Source organism: Pogoniulus pusillus, chromosome 9 (genome assembly GCF_015220805.1).
Source record: "Pogoniulus pusillus isolate bPogPus1 chromosome 9, bPogPus1.pri, whole genome shotgun sequence".
In the NCBI taxonomy this organism is placed as follows: domain Eukaryota; kingdom Metazoa; phylum Chordata; class Aves; order Piciformes; family Lybiidae; genus Pogoniulus; species Pogoniulus pusillus.
Genome location: NC_087272.1, coordinates 26,256,420 through 26,275,338, shown reverse-complemented (window position 1 = coordinate 26,275,338; position 18,919 = coordinate 26,256,420). Strand labels below are relative to the sequence as shown.

Sequence of the window (18,919 nt, the reverse complement as noted above, 5' to 3'; positions counted from 1 at the left end):
TTAGGCAGTAATATACTGAACACATACCTCTTAAATCAGAAAAAAAAGGGCTTTCAGAAAAGAAAAAATGATGCAGTCTCTTTGCAGCCCCACTGAAAGGAATGCTATTTCACATAATTCTCACATAAGCACAAGAAACAAATGGTTAAGAAATGATAGAGGAGATGGAAGCCCAGAATCTTAAAGGGACTACAAATATAACTCCCATGTAGTGTTTTGAAAAGATTTCTCTCCTTTCGCCCTGTTTCCACGGAATGGCTGGAATCACAGTCTGACACCACCCCCTGTTCTCAAGGCACTCACAGTCTTCGCAAAGCACCTCTCCACTGCAGTGCCTCAGGATTCTGCAGTGTCACTCCTCTTCTCCCTGGCTCTCTGCAAAGTGAAGTCATAGGAATGGATCAGCCAACCTGACTTCTCACTACCCTGCCCAGAATCCTTTGTGAACTGAAATGAGTCATCGCTCTGAAAAAATCCACCGCGCAATGTTCCAGGTTTCTCCCTGCGTCTGTGCTGGCTTCTTTGTCTTTGAAATGAAGTGCCTCTGCTTCTGGAACAGTGCCCAGCTGCATTGTAGAGGATAACAAGCCAGCCTCCTCCTTAAGTGGACAAGAAAGCTATTTACATGCATTAGCAAAGGCTTTAACTCTTTAGTTAAGACAGAAAATCTACCCCTGATGTACCTTCCCGATGTAATACACAACGCCTCACCACATAAAACCCACAAATGCCCAGAAACATTTCCGCACACGCACTTACATAAAGCAGTATTTGCTTAAGTTATTTGTTATTTACCATGACACTTACCAGTTTTTATGCTACTGATTAAAAGAAAGATTTACTCTCCTTTGTCAGTCCTGAAGAATGCTGCAGACCTGCATGTGACAAACAGCTCTGCTGCACACTGGATCATAGTTATGCTGCTGCGAACTGTTTATCAAAAAATTAGAGGCAGTGGACAAGTTCTTGCAAGCTCATTTTTCATCATCCCATTCACCATTTGGGCTCACAACAAAGTGAGCCCTGAAACCATGCCAGACAGAAAATATCAAACTGCTCCAAGTGCCGAGAGCCAGCAGAGCTGCTTCAGTTTCTGCTGCTACTGACAAAGAAGGCAATGCTCAGAACGAGGTCACTGTGTCAGGATCTCACTCCCAGTGCTAGGTTTCCCTTTGCCTGTTGAGCATATGCTAAGCTAAAGCATCAGGAAAAGACAGTAGAAGAGGCAGAAATAGTGCAATGAGACACAATGTTTTGTAGAAACATTGTTTTAGTTGGTTGGAGATTTATTTTTGAGAAAAGAACTATTTCTAGTTGTGACCTAATCATCAAAACCAGAAGACTGATATACAGAAACAGAGGGGCAAACAAAATAAGGAGTGCCACCATAAGGCACTTCTTTAAAGGTTCCTGTATCCAAAGAACTCTGAAATAGTTTGAGGCATAGTAGGCATATAATCCTTAAAATCCTGAAATACAGCACTTTGGGACTCACCTCTGCTGTGCTGTAAGAGGCAGTTCCCTTCTAAATGAAGAGACCAGATATTCAGGACTGAATGAAATGCAAAGGTCATCACCTCCTTATGCTGGTCTATGTGTTTCAAGAGGGCAAGTAAAGAGCTGGGTTATACAACTAACAAACATCATTTTTGTTTTACAGGTCTATGGTGAAAGTCATGCCGCAAAGCTGTATTATAAACAGGCTAATTTACAAGTGTAAATTCAGCTGGGTGCTTTGCTACACCTGCAGTTACACAGTAGCCAAGACCTCAACATGAGAACCAGGGCTTCTATACACAGTAAATCAATTTCTGTGTTGCCTGAAAGGCCTCATTCCAGGAAATCTTCCTACCACTTCGCCGTTTTGCTTTCCCTGGGGTCGCAGGATCAGCTGCAAAACTTCTAATGAATCCAACTTGGCATTTGCCATGTTTGGGTCCCTCAAGATCATCCTGCAGAAACCCTGTGGTTGTTTCTCTGCTAAGCCCACACCCACTTTACAGCAACAAAACTTATTCCAAGAAGAATTTCCCTGGGCTCAAAAGTGACAGGTAACTACTGAAAGAAAAAGCAAGAGCTGTAATCTGCTTTTTCTTTGCACCAGACAACCCTCACGCAAAGCGCACTAGCTGCTTCTGTGTGCAGTACTGTTTTCACACATATCATAATTCCTTGCAGCAGTAACTACTCTCACGAAGTTAAAAAACTGGTGGAAGAAAGAGGAAGGTAATACCACAGTCCAAATACCCTTCAACAGATTTCTGTAGCACTTCAACTCAAATTATATCCTGAGGACTGGCTTGACTGCACTGAACGAACCCACGCTATTGGAACCTCTTGAGCGAGACAATTCCTTTCGCATGTCTGATGCCCTGTAAACACCTAGAATGCACTGTGCATGTACACAAATCTCATGTGTCCTCAAATCCATCAGCTCACAGCACCATTACACAGCCTTCTAATCAGTACCATGAATAGCAGAAGTGCCTAATACTTCAAGCATGGCAGAGAGTAAAAGTGAAGAGAGAGACTAGCAGTGGAGGAAATATAAACGAGAATGTTTAGAAGAGATGAAGTTGATGGATAAACCAGTGTTGACAACATCAATGATGTTACTGCAGTGTGACCTCACAGGAGAAGGGCCTAGCCAAAATAGCACATGCACTTCTCAGTCAAGGCAGCCACCTCTGTTCCTTGATCCCACATCTCCTCCTCGGTACGTGACAGCAGTTGCTACAGAAGCAAAAGATGCCTTATTGACAGTGCATGGCACAATCACACCATGTATTTCTCTCTGTGTAACTCCTTGCATGCACATGCATCCATACAGAATACACTGTAGCCTGAGAAGCATCTCCATCACACACTGAGAAAGCAAATGATGTAAAGATCCCATTTTCTTCCTTTGCACATGCACTGAGTTGGAGCTGAACACAGACTCCTTTGTCAAATTCCACATGCACTTGCATACATCCCTGAGCCCTCCCAAGCCAGGGCATGGGTTTTCCTTCCTTTGCCACAGCTCTTTCACTGTAGAACAAATGAGAAGCAGAAAAGCAATATGCTCAAATGGAGGGGAAGAAGAAAAGATGTTAAAAAGAACACTGCCACAACATGTGGCTCCAGAAGAAACCAGACTGAGCAACACCGGAAAGATACAAACTTACACTTCTTTATGAAATATCTTCATTGAAAAGTCAGATGTATTAGTGCTACACTAGTAACAACTTACTTGCAGTATGCTACTCAATTTCATTTAGCTTACCTGAACAAATCTCTTGGCTCTTTATGAAATCATTTAAAAACACAAGAGGGACCATGACCAGCGTATTAAATTCAGCAATATCCCAGTAAGAAGGTCCATCTGATTTTGTGCTAATGTCCTCTAGGAGTTTAAACACTCTTTATTCCCTTCCACTGCTTACACCCCAAAGTATGTGCAGACAAAACAGCTCCCCTCATGTGCATCTCATTCCACTGGCTTTAAGTAAAGCACTCTTTTAGAGTTCTTCTGATGTCTGCCCCTCTTGTCCTTAAATCTTTCTAGGGGTCTCTTCCACATTAACTTAGGTAACTTTTCTTTTAAAAGTGACAACCAGAATTCTGCACCATTTTCTAGTGCTCCAGCTAACCTCTCACCTACCTCAGGTACAAGAGGGCTGACATTTCCTATTTTTAGTGGCAATATCCCACCCTATTTAAAGTAAGTCGTGGAGTCTCCTTCTCTGGAGACTTTCAAGGCCTGTCTGGATGTGTTCCTCTGTGCTCTGTGTTAGACAGTATCGTCCTGCTCTGGCAGGGGCGGGGGTGGATTCGATGATCTCCTTGGGTCCCTTCCAACCCCTAATATCCTGTGATAAGACATAAATTTTCTTTTCTTCCCAGCTGTACATTGGTAGTTCACTGTCATCCCACAACTGATACCTTTTTCTGCTGCTTGCAGCTAATGAGTTTGAAGTAAACACTCTCAGGTTTCACTCCCAAGACTACGATCTTGCCCATTATACTTTAACAGCTTGCTATGTGTACAGGATTAAAGATCTCTGACCACACAATGCTTCTTATTTGTTATCTATTTCGACAGCATCTCCACTTCACCACTTCTTAAAAAGTCACCAAAAGTAAAATGAAAAACAAACCCCATGCCATATTTCCTAATACAATAGGCAGTAAATAGCAACCCACAAATCTTTCTCCCCCAAAAGACCAGTAGGAAAAACAACTGTCCTGTTAAAATTCAACTAAAAGGTTTCTTTAAATTATAATTAACTGGAAAGTATATGCTATTTTAAACCACACACGAGGAGTTCTCTAACAGATTTTGTAGCTAGGACATGGGATAGGAGGGGGGTTTTTTTGCATAGAAACCTGATGCTATTAATTTGATCAATGTTAAATCTGTATTGTCATTGACCACACCACCACCCTGCCCCCTCAAAAATAAACCCACCTGTTTTCTAGCAACAAACAGCAAACACAAGGAAAGACAGAAGCATTTTTAAAACCTAACACTAGAGGAATTCGGCAAAAGAGAGTGAGCATGTGAGAAACAAAACCCCAAATGAACAAGAAACGATGCTAAACCTATGTTTTCTTTTCGGGTGCAAATTTTGCAAGGACAGTGAAAAACATTCCTTTACAAATGCTCCTGAAAGCACAGAACATGGCTGTTGAAACGTAACAGCCTGTCTTAGCCACAGGTCCCTCACTGTCCTATTCAGTTCAGCCAGAACACATTTTAAGTGTGGCTAGGGATCACAAGATGTAAGGGGCTGGAAGGGACTTCAAATCTCCCTGCCAGGGCAGGACCATATAATCTAGTGCAGGTTGCAGAGAGATGCATCCAGATGAGCCTTGAAAATCCCAAGAGAAGGAGACTCCACCACCTTTCTGGGGAGCATGTTTCAGTGTTCTGTTACAGTAAAGAGGTTCTTTCTCATGCTGAGGTGGAACTTCCTGTGCTATAATTTACAACCATTGCCCCTTGTCCTATCACAGGGCGCAAGCTAGAAGAGTTTGATGCTCCTTCCTGACACTCAGCCCTCACATATTTATATACATTTATTAAATCCTCTCTCAGTCTTCTCCAGACTGAAGAGCCCCAGGTCTCTCAGCCTTTCCTCACAAGGCAGCGCTCCTGTCCCTCAATCATCCTTGTAGCCCTCAAATGGACTCTCTCCGGTAGATTCCTGTCCCTCTGGAATTGGGGCAGCTGCAGCAAATATTTAGCAGGAGCCTAGTCAGCAGCTAAAATTCTTGAAAGGTGAAGGGATGATGAGTGACACAACCCAGTGACACAGTGCACCTTCTCTCATTTATATTAACTGTTGTAACTGTGGAAGGATTTTCATCTGAAAAATGATGCTGCAGTGGTTACAGCTTTTCAAACAAATAGTGGTGACTGGCAGATAACTTCAGGTTAAAATAAAAACCTGCAACATTGAACACAAGTCCCATGGTACTGCAGCAGCCTTTAACAGCCCAGTTTTTCCTGGCTAGGAGAGAACTGATGAAAAGGCCAGGCATGGAATCAATTAAAATAGTGCCAAAGTGGTTTTAAAAACAAAAGGTTAGATGCTCCAAAGACATAGCAGTTTAGAGTTTACTGGGTCAGTTTCTTCCCTTTGGTAGAAAGCTGAGTCTTCACTATGGCTGGAGCACATTTAAGATGTACTTTAAAGCTTATGAAACCAAAATATTTTGCACAAAATAGATAAACTAGGATATTGTAATCCTATGCTCTACCTGTGTGGGGTAGATGCAGCAGCTCCTGCTTTCCACAGTGACTCAAAGTACTTCTGAATTCTGTTCTTTGGTCTCCTCTGTGTGGAGAACAACTGGATAGATGGGAAAACTGCAAATGGCATGGCACAAAACCCCAGCAACTCATCAAATGTGTTTCATCTCTCATATCAGTCAAGCATCATAGAGGAAGCTGGTAAACCAACTGCACACACTGCCATTAGTGTCAACTGCATCTTAAATGGAAATGCCCTTGTTCCATGCAGAAAGGGTTCTGAGATCCTCAGAGACTGGTAGATTTTAATTTCCTTCTCCCAATTAGTATAATGAGCAGCAAATGCTGCAATCAGAACTTACCTCCCTCAAAAAATGACAGTACCTGGAACCAAGTTAAACAACTCACTAGCTTAAATGTTCCTCCCCATTCATCCATTTCATATGGGTTTTGCCTCTAATTGAGCACTTGTTTTACTACTGGAAACAGTAAACCAAAACCTACCACAGGCTTATTACTACTGTAACACCTCCTGCTTTTTTCAGTGAAATTTCAGGACTCTGAAAATCAAACAGTACATGAGCCATGAGACCAAAGTTGGTATCCAAAACAAAGATGAAATTATGAGTTTCACAGACAGAATTGCCTCACATGACCTTATACCTAATTTCCCAGTTTTATGTTTAGACTTTTAAATTACTATCTCCCTACTGACACATTCATCACTGACTCCAGCAACATGCAGAACATGCTCCAAAAAATCATGAAATCCAACACATTTGATTTTTTCAACGTTCATTATGTTGCCTTAAACTATGTTGCTGATGTCACTATTTTGCAGAATTGCTCAGCTGCTGCTACTGCCTTCTGAAGTCCTCCTCAGCAGTCCTAATGAACTTGAACTACTGTGATCTGACAGATAGGGTTACCACTTCATTATCCATTCCACCCTTCGAATTTCTACTACAGCTATTAAATCCTAAATATTCGGTACAAAGCCCTGCTGTGCAGAACACTGTTAACCCTTTCCAGGGATCAGAGTTGGCTGTTCTTTGGTTTTTTTTTTTCCTGTTCTGTATTCCTAAACTGAGCTTGATGAGGCTTTTCTCTTGGACTTTCAGCAAGCATTTATAAAGCACTAAAGCAAGGAAGAGTCCTTGTGCTCCCCAAGTGCCACTGTGACCCACTTTTGTGAAAGATGAGAGCACATAAAAATAGCTGTGTCTTTGCCCTCTTATGCAGTATAGAGAGACCTAAACTAGGGTATCAAGACTGTATTCCTGAGACAATCTCAGGAGCTGCTGATGATCTCAGCTTACACTGAGCTAAACCAAATGGCTAGCAAGAGGTAAGATTTGAGAAAATGTATTGATCAAAGTTGGCAAGTAACCATTGGACACAAAGAGGAAATAATCTGTAACAAAACTTTGAGATCAAAGCACAGGGAATGTATAAATCGAGCTCAGAATGACTACATTTTATGCCATAGAAAGATATTTTCTTAAAACACATTCAACAAACAACAACAAAGAAACCAACACATTCATTATCTTGTCATTCCTTACTCTGGACCATAACTAAAAAGGCTTACAGTTACTGCCACAGTCTTTCAACAAGCTACCCTCATGGGCAGCACTTTAATGCACTCAGACCTTAGGGACCCAAGAGCTCATGACTTCTATTTAGAAGGGTAAAAAGTGTCTCTGCCAGAGCTGGAGTTTGAGAAGGCTCTCTGCTTCAAAAGCATCTCTGATCATCAGTAAATGCTGCAATGCACATGGAAAAGTGAATGGTGCCTGCCCTTCTCCTCACCTGGTCACATCCCTTTGGGAGTCTGGTACTGCTGTGCAGACCAGCCATTGGAAATGCCTACAGGGGATGTAAGCTGCTCCAAAAGCAGAGTTTTTTGAAACCTCTGTGATTACTTCTGCCTTTTGGTAGCTGCAAGTTTTAGTCCTGGAGAGCTGATGTAGAGGCTACTTAAAGAAAAACCCAGGCTATAAAGAATGAATTAGCAGCATCAGAAGATCTGAGAGAAAAATCAATAAACAATACAAGTAAAAAGACAGGAAAGGTTAAAAGTAAGTGTGAGAAAAGAGATGACTTTTAATTCCTAGAGCAGGCAATGCAGCATATGTGATGTTATGACGGAAGAAGATTTGCTAAAAGAAGCCAAATGCTTAGCAAAGCTAAATGGAAGCAGGAATAGTAACCAAACGATAAGAAATAAAATTAGTACCTCCAGCTGTAGGAAAGCTGGGAAAATACAAGCCTACAGGACTTCTGGAATAAGCAAAGTGGAGAAGGCTGCATGTATCACTGATGAAAGAAGTGAACAAAAGGCCAGTTGTTTTGTGAAGCCCAATCTGCATGTGCTCTGCATCCACTTGGTGCTCGGCTTTGTTTTGTTTTTCATGCCGACCTTCAAGCCCAGGCCACACAAAGGATTCAATGAAAGCCTCGGTTCAAAGTCTCAGTTAAAAGCCTGAAAGGACAAATGTAGCTGGCGCTGCAGTCCAAAGCCAGAGCCCAGGACCAATGACCCGGTAGAGGGAGCATCCCCATCAGCTGAGGCGTGAGCCAGAGTGCCTGACTCTGGCAGAGGGAACCTCCATCCCACAGTGACTTTGAATGAGCCTTCCCAGTGTTTGGAACAGCCAAAAATAAACATTGAGCTTGCTCTCCCAAAGGGTTTCTCCAAAGCTTCGATGATGACAGATAAAGCCAGAGAAAGGCTGGGAGCTTACAGGTCAGCAAACAAAGTTGAGATAAAAATCACTAGTACTCATGCTAGTAAGACATACACATAACATCACTCCACTGAGGAAGCACAGTAATCGTTTGGGTAGTATGAATCAAAACACAGGAACGCAGTTAAGCATGTCAACACCAGTACTTCTTTAGAAGTGCCCTGCTGCTTTATGAGCAGCTCTTCAGAACATACATGCACAGGTAGTTTTATAGGAAGGTGTAATCCACAAGAACTTGAAAATGCAAGGCTGCTCTAAGTGCATCCTGCATGCCATGCTTGGTCTCCAAAGCCTCTACATAAGGCTTGCCTTTTTTTTTCCTTTGTACTATGCTGTTTTAATCCTAGCATGTCCAGAGAAGGGCAACAAAGCTGGTGAGGGGCCTGGAGCACAAATCCTATGAGGAAAGGTTGAGGGAGCTGGGCCTGTTTAGCCTGGAGAAGAGGAGGCTCAGGGGTGATCTTATTACTGTCTACAACTACCTGAAGGGACATTGTAGCCAGGTGGGGGGTGGCCTCTTCTCCCAGGCAACCAGCAATAGAACAAGGGGACACAGTCTCAAGTTGTGCCAGGGTAGGTATAGGCTGGATATTAGGAAGAAGTTCTTCACAGAGAGAGTGATTTCCCATTGGAATGGGCTGCCCAGGGAGGTGGTGGAGGCACAGTCCTTGGGGGTGCTCAAGAAAAGACTGGATGAGGCACTTAGTGCCATGGTCTAGTTGATTGGTTAGGGCTGGGTGATAGGTTGGACTGGATGATCTTGGAGGTCTCTTCCAACCTGGTTGATTCTATGATTCTAATACTACATTTAACTGAAGTTTTGCAACATAGATTTGTTACATAGCATCCAGCTCAGTACAGTGTCTGAACACAATTTAGGAAACATTTGTTTCATAGGGATAAGATGGAAGCTGACCTCAGGGCTTTGGTCTAAATGACTGACTTACTGCCAGAATTACATTGCTGTAATTATACCTATGCAAATCCTCATTTATTCTGTAATAAGGGCTTTTTTCCCCACAAACCTGATTTATTCAACTTCCAAAAGTTGTATCAATGGGGGTGTTTGTACTTGCAGAAACCTGCTTAATTCCTATGTACAGCCTTTCATCTCACACATAAAGAAGAGAAAATAAAAATTGGTATAACCAACAGTAAATGTAAAATACTAATTTTATTAGAGGAAAAGAATGGTCGAGGATTTTTCTGTTGTTCTATCATATGCTCCCTAATATATTTTTAAAGTGTTTTAGAAAAGTAATTAGCCTTTTCTTTTACTAATATTTTTTCCTAGGTTGTGATAGCTTCAATCTTGAAGAGTAGATAATCATCAACATTTAGAGTTGCAAGTACTATTTTCCTAAAAACTTCCTGTTACTGTCAAAGGCAGAGATATTCAAGGAGCCAAATTTGGTTCCTATTGCCATATGTTGTTTCTAATAGTCACAGCTTGAGTTTCAAAATTAATGTAGATTTGCACTTCCCTTTATCTCCATCGAGTGCTGCTGTACTCTCAGTACTTTGAAAATCAGGACAGTCACTTAGAAGCCTAATTTTAGGCACTAATTTCTGGAACCCAGCATTCAAGTTCAAACTTCAATATGAAAAGAATCCATGCACACAAGATGTTTGGAAGTAACTGAAAGTCTTGGACACAATGCCTAAAGTTACAAATCTCTTTCATACTTCCATTTATAAAGAAGAGCCTGAAAGTCTACTTTTAGGGCACAAAGGTTTGAATGTGATTTACATGCCTTTTGCCTTGCTCCTGACAAACTTTGTTTGATTGAAGTTTTGATGTAATTAGTGTTTGAAATAGAAGTTTTAAGTTTGCAGAATGATACTAAGATGAAGAAGACAAAAATGCAGCATCAGTTCTTGGCTTTACAGAAAGTAATCCTGGTATTCAGTCAGATGGATGCAAAAAGCCTTGCCTAACTATCCAGTGACATTTTCCTCACGATAGCTTCTTTCAAGGGCAGGATTAACCTTGCCAAACCTAATCACCATAAATTTTCCCCTCAGATGCAGCCTCTGACTGTATCATTCATCACCTACACAGACAGATATTATGCATGTCTGCTTGCCAGATACTGCTCCTTAGGAAGTGCTTGCAGAATACCAGAAGCAGATAAACGTTCCCTCACGCCTCCAGAGTGACACATTTCCAACTGTGGCTTTCACCAATAGTGAAGTCACAGAGCTGGCTTTGTGATATCACAGCATTCTCCATAGTAACAGCCTATGAGGTCACAAATAAAGGATTATCACTTTGCCGCAGGATTAAGGGAAATAAGAAGCTGGTCTGTCAGGAAGATGAGTTTTACTTCAAAGGGAATCAGAAGAATGCTGAAAATAAATAGGTTGTAAATTGTCTCTGTCAGGCATGGGCTCTTTTCCCAGTAATTAAAAAACAAACAAAAAAAGCAAGCAGCTACTGCTTTCTTTGACAGCTCCTAAGTATCTGAGTGAACTACAGCCTGCTTCCTGAGCTACTACATGGGAGATGAATCCTGAAACAGCTTCTAGATCTTGTGATGATTTAGTCATTTGTTTTTGCAAATGTAGGTGGCAGTCAGGCCACTTTTCCTGAAATTGTCTGCTGCTAGTTTATTCACAGATGTTCAAAGCTGCCAATAAGTTCCAGAAAGTGGAAAGAAAAAAAAAACAACAAACAAACCCACAAAAACAAAAAACCAAACCCAAGCCCAACCAAAAACCCCAAATAGGGAAGTATTGCCTTAGCCCATCTTCTGTTGAGATAAAGAATGCAAGAACATGAACTATTTAGGGAGAACCTTCCCTGATGAAAAATGTACTTGTACTCCCAGTAATTTTTATGGCAAGCTTTGTATTTATAGTAATAATTTTATTACACTTACTAGTTCATTTTTTCAACAATATCCTGTTTAGTCCCCGGTGAATACTCTGTTTAAAAACCTGTAAAATAAGGAATTCCAGGCACTAAACCGATTCCAAAACCTTTATCTGCCCACTTCCCCACCACGAGGCAAATCAAGGATAACAGAAATCACTTGATGAACATTTCTTGGCTCACCAAGGAACCACTGAGGCTTTCATGCAACTATTCAGAGAAGAAATTAAAAGTTAATTTGATTTCAGCTTTTAAAGGAAGTCATGGTATATAAAAAGAGGGGGAAAGGACAGACGATATCAGGTGAGAACAGACTACATTATTCACAGAAATCCTATGCCCACTGCATGCTTACACATGAAAATGCTTTTCCCATCTCTTTAAAGTAATTGCTTACTTTCCCAGATGCCTGGCATCGCAGGCTGACTGATGTCTGGAATCTAGCTGCTGTGTATATATAGCCTCATCTCATACGTGCAGCAGGTCCAACGCAAGGTGTACTATGCATGCATAATTTATGCCAGGGACTGTCCCAGTTTTCCAGATTAAGATCACCAAATCCTATGACAGCCTGGTTTGTTATTTGTAGCCTGAGTGGTGATGCAACCACAAAGCAGCTGTACAGTGTGAAAGGATTCTGCAACTTCTGCAAGATTTTGAGTCAGGGCCTGCTTACAGCTTTCTGGAACTGGAAGGAGACTTCCAGCATTACCAGCATAGGCACCAACATCAATTTCCAGTCTAGGACTGGAACAGTGGAAAACTTTGCAGTAGCTGATCAGTACTCCATCCAATTTGGAAGACTAATGATAAGACGAAGGAGTAGCACAGACTGATGTTTCAAATTGTTTCAAACACGCCTGGAAATTGTGCAACCTATTTAAAAATGTCGTTTCTTTGGCCTCCAGCAGTAGCAACAGAGAATCTGAAAGGCAATGCTTGGGCACACCAGATTTACTCGCTTTGTTACTAACCTCCGCAGCTCCTTCGGCCTGTAAACGACAGCCGAACTCAGCCAGGCTGCAAGGCTGCTGCCTTCAAAGAACCTGGGTTTGGCCCGGGTCTCCCCAGACCTCACAGCAGAGGACAGGGGCCTCCACCAGCACGGCGGTTTTCTAGCGGCTCGCTACAGCAGAACGGCCGCCAAAGCGCCCACGCACCCCCGCTAATCCCGAACACAAAGGGCACGGCACCATCCTCGCCTTCCTAGAGGGAAAGCGGTCCCGCCGGTGCGACCGGCCCGCCCAGGACCGAAACACAGTCGAGCGGCAGCTGGCGAGGCGAGCAGCGCCGCCGCCCAGCGCCCGCGCCGCCGCAGCTGCACTGTGCAGCAGAGGGCAACCGCCTCGAACGGGGAGGAAACGGCGCCCAGCGACGCGGACCCCCACCGGCGGCACCTCCCGGCGCAGCCCCGGCGTGCCCCGCGGGAGGGCACGGCTGCCTGTCGCCACGGCGACGCGTGGCGGCAACGCGAGGGGCCCGGCTCCGGCAGCTCCACTCCCACACCTGGAAACGCTTCAGGGCTCCCAGCGAGAGCAGACGAGCGGTACCGACCCGGTTCGAGGCTGTAACCTTACCCGCGCCTTTGCACTACGCGTTCTCGCATTTTCAGGCACCAGCGAAGGCTACCCACGCCACCAGTTGGACGCATGAGTAGCTCCCTCAGCACACGCATGTCTGTGTGCCGCCGCCGCTGCTGCGGCCGCCTCAGGAACCACCCGCGCTCCAGACAGGTGGAGCTCAGAAACAAACAAAAAGCCTCTTACGATGATTGGTTTCTTCACGCTTGAGGCTGCGGGATTTGTGTTTTCATTTGAGGTTGGGGATGTTACGTGGTGGTAAAGCAGATCAACATCCAACTCCTGTATCGGCACTCAGCGCTCACAGTATCACAGTATCAACCTCATAGATCATCAAGTCCCACGTTCCCATCTGAAGCAAGGGTGCCGTGCTGGGCTTGGTACTCAAAGAAAAAGAAAAGAATAAAGAAGCAGTAAAGGCACAACCCCCCCTTTGCTTTGCCAAGGGCAGCAGCGTGACAGGACATGTGCAGCTGATGCCTCAAGTAAATCTGAAGAGTTACCCCCACGAAATTCACCCTCTTCTTCAAAAGGCTAAATCCTTTTAAGCATTTTATGCAAACTCTCAATGCAGCTTCATAATTGATCCAAGGGTTTTGTTCTTCTGTTTTTAAAGTTTAAGAAAGTAAAACAAAAGATCACAGCAAAATGTTCCCATCTGACTGCTGCTCAGGGAGAATCTACGCTCGCACAGAAACTTGAGCCAACTGTTCACCTGTTTTAAAATTACAACCATAAAGGAAATGCTTCTGGCACAAGAAGGGAGTTGCCATCCCTGGAGGTGTTCAAGAAAAGACTGGATGAGGCATTTAGTGCCATGGTCTAGTTGACTGGATAGGACTGGGTGGTAGGTTGGACTGGATGATCTTGGAGGTCTCTTCTAACCTGGTTGATTCTATGAATAGATGCAGGAGGATCTATGGCCCACATGTACTTTGTAAAAGCAGTGCCACACATGCTGAAAACCACAGCTGTAGAGCAAATGAGAAAGCTGAAAGAAAATAAGGTCTCCATCTCTCTTGGTTCTGCTCACAAAAAGATGTCTGACTAGATAAGTCTTTTAATGAATAATTAACAAATCAAAAGCAACCATCAGCATTAATATATAGAGACAAATCACAGGGTAATAAAAGGTGCCCACTGCAGATCCTGAGGATGAATCTGGACTCTCTTTTTCACGTGTGTAGGTACCCATCTTGAGTTTTAGAGATGGTGTGTCTCATGGTCCACAGGCATCAGCAACATATACAGCCTAAGCACAGCATAGATATTTAAGGGAAAATTAAAGCAGTGTTTGTGTCATGCTAACTCAGTGTTTGGGATGCAGCTGATGCAAGCCCTGGTAAGACATGGAAGGACTGCAGCATTGCTGTGGTCAAGAATCAGCACCATGACCTCATCCTCCTCTAGCACTCAGGCACAAGGGAAGTTGGGATGAGACTAGCAGCCAATTAATCACTGATTCAGACTTAATTTCAATGTTCTTCCCTTTATGAGCTCACTCATCATTTGAATTACTTAAGGAAGCTGTACAAATGCTTTTATTCCACATGTTGACATGCGATACATTGCTGGAGCTGCTTAACTTGAAAGAAATGGAAACTTTCTGCTTGAGTAATTAAAAAAAAAAACAACAAAACTTTAAAAAAAAAGTCAGGAAGGTAGCCCAGAGGAGTACATTTTGAAAGGCAAGTATCACCACTGTAAGCAAGACTGAGAACTGCCACATGATTATACAAGTGCTAGGATCTCCTTCCCCCTGTAACTACACACTGGAAATGTACACCCAGTTCATAAGATCACACAACCCTCTCATACAAGGCTTAGCACAGAAGCTACAAGCCAAGGCTTTCAAAAAGGAGTACCATCATGTTGTGTGTAAAGCATTTTCTTGCCTGGAAATGAATTTCCAGTAGTAGTACATTTGCTTCTCTGTTTAACATCAATCTTTGAGACCTTTCAAAGCTGGTGATTATTCCTCTTTAACGCCACTGAAACCCATCCCTACCCTTTCAAGTCAAGTATGAGGAAATGATTCTTTACTGGGTGACATCAGTAGCACCTGGCATTTTAGAAGATCTGGAAAATGACCATCCCTGCCTCAAGGAGTTCACAGCCTAGTTCAGAGTCAACATGTTTCAGATACAATCTATGAGGCCATGGAAGCACAAGATCACATCTTTCTTGTGATCTTCAGTGTTACATACTTATCAATTATATTTTAAATATATTTTAAAGATTCTTTTGGGAAAAAAAAGGGGGGAAAATAGGAAAGGAAAAAAAAAATTAAAGGCTCATAATGATTTTATCAGTTTTGGTATTTGTCTTTGGGATGAACCGTGTACCTTTAGTTATTAAACACTCATGACTTTTCCTGAAGTACAGGAGGAAGAACCTGGCAAACAACCAGAGAGGGCAAGATGACTGACAATAGCTTACAGCTAAACTAGCAACTGCTCAACCAAATTGAACAATCCATAGAAGTGCCACAACTACTAGCTCAAGAATGATGAGCCTGAAATCCAAAGCCATCATTTCTATTAGCATCTCTTGTTTGTATTTAAAGAAATAAGGAAAAATCTGGTGCTCACATACTTTTTGAAGTAAGTGAAAACAAGTGTTTCTTAGCTTTCTCCACAGTTTCTGCTAACTGAAAGCCTGGAATGATCTAACTACTACCTCCACTTATGGGATTTCCCCAGATACTAAAATTCAGGATTTTTGTTGGAAGCTTAGAGAAGTTTTTGCTCTTTTGTCCTTCACAGCTAAACCCAAAAGATTACAGCAAAGACTAAACTAGGCTGTGTGCTCAACTTGTTCAATTTTCCACCTTTCAGATGTGAGTTCAAAAGTACCAACCTCCACTGAACTAACAGGTTATCATCAAGAAAATTACCTACAGCAAGAGCCAAATTTGAGGGCCCACAGTGACCAGTAAGCACTCTAGGAGGCAATCTTCCAACAGCACTCCTTGACTTTCACAGTCATGCAGAAAAGATTCAGCACAGGTCCAGCACACCTAATACCTGAAGACTAACTGCCAGAATTCCCTGAACGGCACCATGAAATTCGCTCTCATTCAAAAGCAAGGAGTGGTCAAGAATGCTACCCAACACATTTGTAGTGCATTCAGTGCTGTGACTGTTAACTGATGGAACTATGCCTGTCTCAGCTTCATGTTACCCATGTCAGATAACTCCCTGATCATTCAAAACAATGTCCAAGTTTGTCTTGAACACTGTGGTGCAGCAATTACACTGCCTACTTTAATAGGGCTGACTAGGTCAGAGTTAGCTCTGGCCTGCCTATACAAAATGAAGTCATGCTTACAGCACTTAATACTCAGCAAATCCTAGACATATGTTTGGCCCTTTTAGATTTTTTTTTTTTTTTAAAGTCTCTGGCAAAGTTTGCTGAATAGTTTATGCAAAAATGATCTTCCTCATGGCAGAAATCTTCCACTGACAACAGAGAAACAGAGCTAAACAAACATTAAAACCATACTGCTCTTGAAACATGCTCATGTCAGATGCATACATGAGAAATTGCATACTCTCATCTGTGCCTAAAACCTTACTAGCAAATCAAGTGCTTTCAATAGGCAAAACACACAAGTTAGCAGTACAACCAGATCTAAATTACGGTTTAGAAGAAGTAGCCAAGCTAAGCTTCATGCTCAAAATCAGTTCACAACACCCCACCAGGAAAGTCTGTGTGAGCCACAAAAAACATCAAAATCATCCCAGCCTGAACCACAGCACCAAACTAAGCCATTGTTAATTTCAGCTAGATCTTCTGGACTAATACTGAAAATGCTGTTAACTGGATGCCATCACTACTACTTCAAATGGTACGAGGAATCCATCACCATGACGGTGGTATTTAGTTGTATTTCTCCTAAGTTCAAGGAAAATTGGAATCTCTTATGCAAATAAGTCATCATTAAAGCATCCACAGATGCCTACCTGCACAACAGAGTCACCCAATCTGAAGGCTAACCATTGCTCTCCTCACCTAATCCAGCAGAGTCAGCATCTATGGTTGATTCTTCCTCACAAGTCATTTTAAGCACTAACCCAGCAGAAGGCTACTCCTGCCAAAAAGATCTGAGTATTTGATGCCAAATCCTGACTGTTAGGACAGAGGAGGCCCTGTCTTAGAGCAAAGTAGGATGCAGCTGCCATGCAGGCAACATAGGTATGGAGAAGCAGTGCCTCCTGATCTGGGGAACATGAGTTACATGTAAGAACTCTTTCAGTTATCAGGAAACTGAATAAGGCTACTCACTACAAAAATGACTGTCACCACACTGACAGCAAATCCATGTGACAGATTTTTCAAAGAGTTTATGAAATAATGCCTGTTTTAATGGCATCTGGATTCAGGTCTATCAGCACTGGGTTTATCAATAAAGGGCAAATTTTTGCAAAAGTAAGCATACTCTGTCATATCTGACAGACCATCAAGACTTCATCAGAGTCAGGACACCTACCTAGAGTAAATAGGGATATAAGCAGCAAGCTCACATTACAAGAATGTGTTTTAAAACTGTGCTGCTCTGACAGAGAGAGCAAGTACTCCTTTCCATCAGCAGTATCAAGGGCCTGTTAAAAGTCACCATCAGCAGGAACTGCGTTTCCCAAAGTATACAGTCTATTAGACATCAGATACCAACCACTTCATTGGAAAATCACATGCAGGAAAAGATGGGCAAAACGCTGCATTGCTCCACCCACTGCTACAGTATCTGCTCACAACACAGGTGAGAGTCAAAGAACGGCTTCACATGAACACATTCTGCTCTGTAGAACACAATTCCACAGATTTTTAAATGTATCAGAAAACCATACTGCCATCGTGAAATATTTATTTTGGAGAGAGGGAGAAATATTTTCACAAACATTGGAACTTCTGTTCCTGCATCCCCACATGAAGTGGTTCATTCCTTCCTTGCAAATTTGTTTGTTCTGAAAGGCATTAGGTAATGCCTAAAACCATTTAAACAATTGATTTGAAACAATATGGCCCGATCCTGCTGGAATTAAATATTTCATCTGATCTGAAAACAGAGGGGTTAGGATTTTCTTCCACGTGAAATCTGACTACTTTGGAGCTCTGTTTCCAATCAGAAAACAATTTCCTTAGAATCCCAAAACCTCCACAGCATAGAGCTAGTCAACTACACGTAAAAGCCTCAACTTCTGCAACACGAGTTTCAGAGTATGTCCTTACAAGAATATCTGGTATTGTGCACTTCCTCATGTGAAACCTGAGAAACTTAACACATCAGTTTCAAATGAAAAAAAAATCATTCAGTCTGAGTGGGATTTAAACTTGAAGTGGTTTTGCCTTTTTCCTGTGTTTTGTTAACTTATCTAGCGAATGCAAGGCTTGGCTGGTTTGCATGTGTTTATAAATATGGATGCACCACTCGGAACAGGAAAGTAGCAGCACCATTACGTCAGCCTCAACACCTGCACCGCGTTGTCTGAAGCAGAGAAGACTGCCTATTGTTTCTCTTATTAAAGCCTAACCTCCCAGCCTTACAAGCTCTTTACTTCTCTGCCAGTAACAGAAATCATGCTGACTCTGGCTGATCTGCAATTTCCACTGTGACTGGAGAGGAGGGTCTTATAACAAAACAAAACAAAACAAGCTACACAAAAACCCAGTGACAATAACAAATATTCTTATGATTTTTCTAATGACATTTGCCCCAAGTGCCCATTTGTGTGGAAAATGTTTAAATCGTTCCATTTAAAAGTCTACAGTCCTAAGGGAGCTTTCAGTTATATACAAAACATTTTCATGCAGATTGAGGGCATTAAGCATTTCATGCATGCAAAAAAAGAAGAAAAAAAAATAGAGTTAAAAAAAAAAAAGAGCTTGAAGAAATACTTCAAAAATAAAACAGGAAGCAGGAATCTAAGTCTGAGAAATTTTGTCCATCACACTCATGGAGAAAACAAACTGAAAA

General features: G+C 42.3%; 1 protein-coding gene across 3 annotated transcripts in view; it reads right to left on the bottom strand.

Annotated features, from left to right (window-relative positions):
* Positions 1 to 18,919, bottom strand: part of STOX2 (storkhead box 2) — an 80,240-nt gene that overhangs the window by 26,341 nt on the left and 34,980 nt on the right. The window contains exon 2 of one of the 3 annotated variants that reach the window (XM_064148961.1): positions 304 to 375. The exons of 1 other annotated variant lie outside the window; for it this stretch is intronic. The gene's annotated coding sequence lies outside the window, so the exon portion shown is untranslated. The remainder of the gene's footprint in view (positions 1 to 303; positions 376 to 18,919) is intronic. One more of the 3 variants, XM_064148962.1, reaches the window with a different exon arrangement.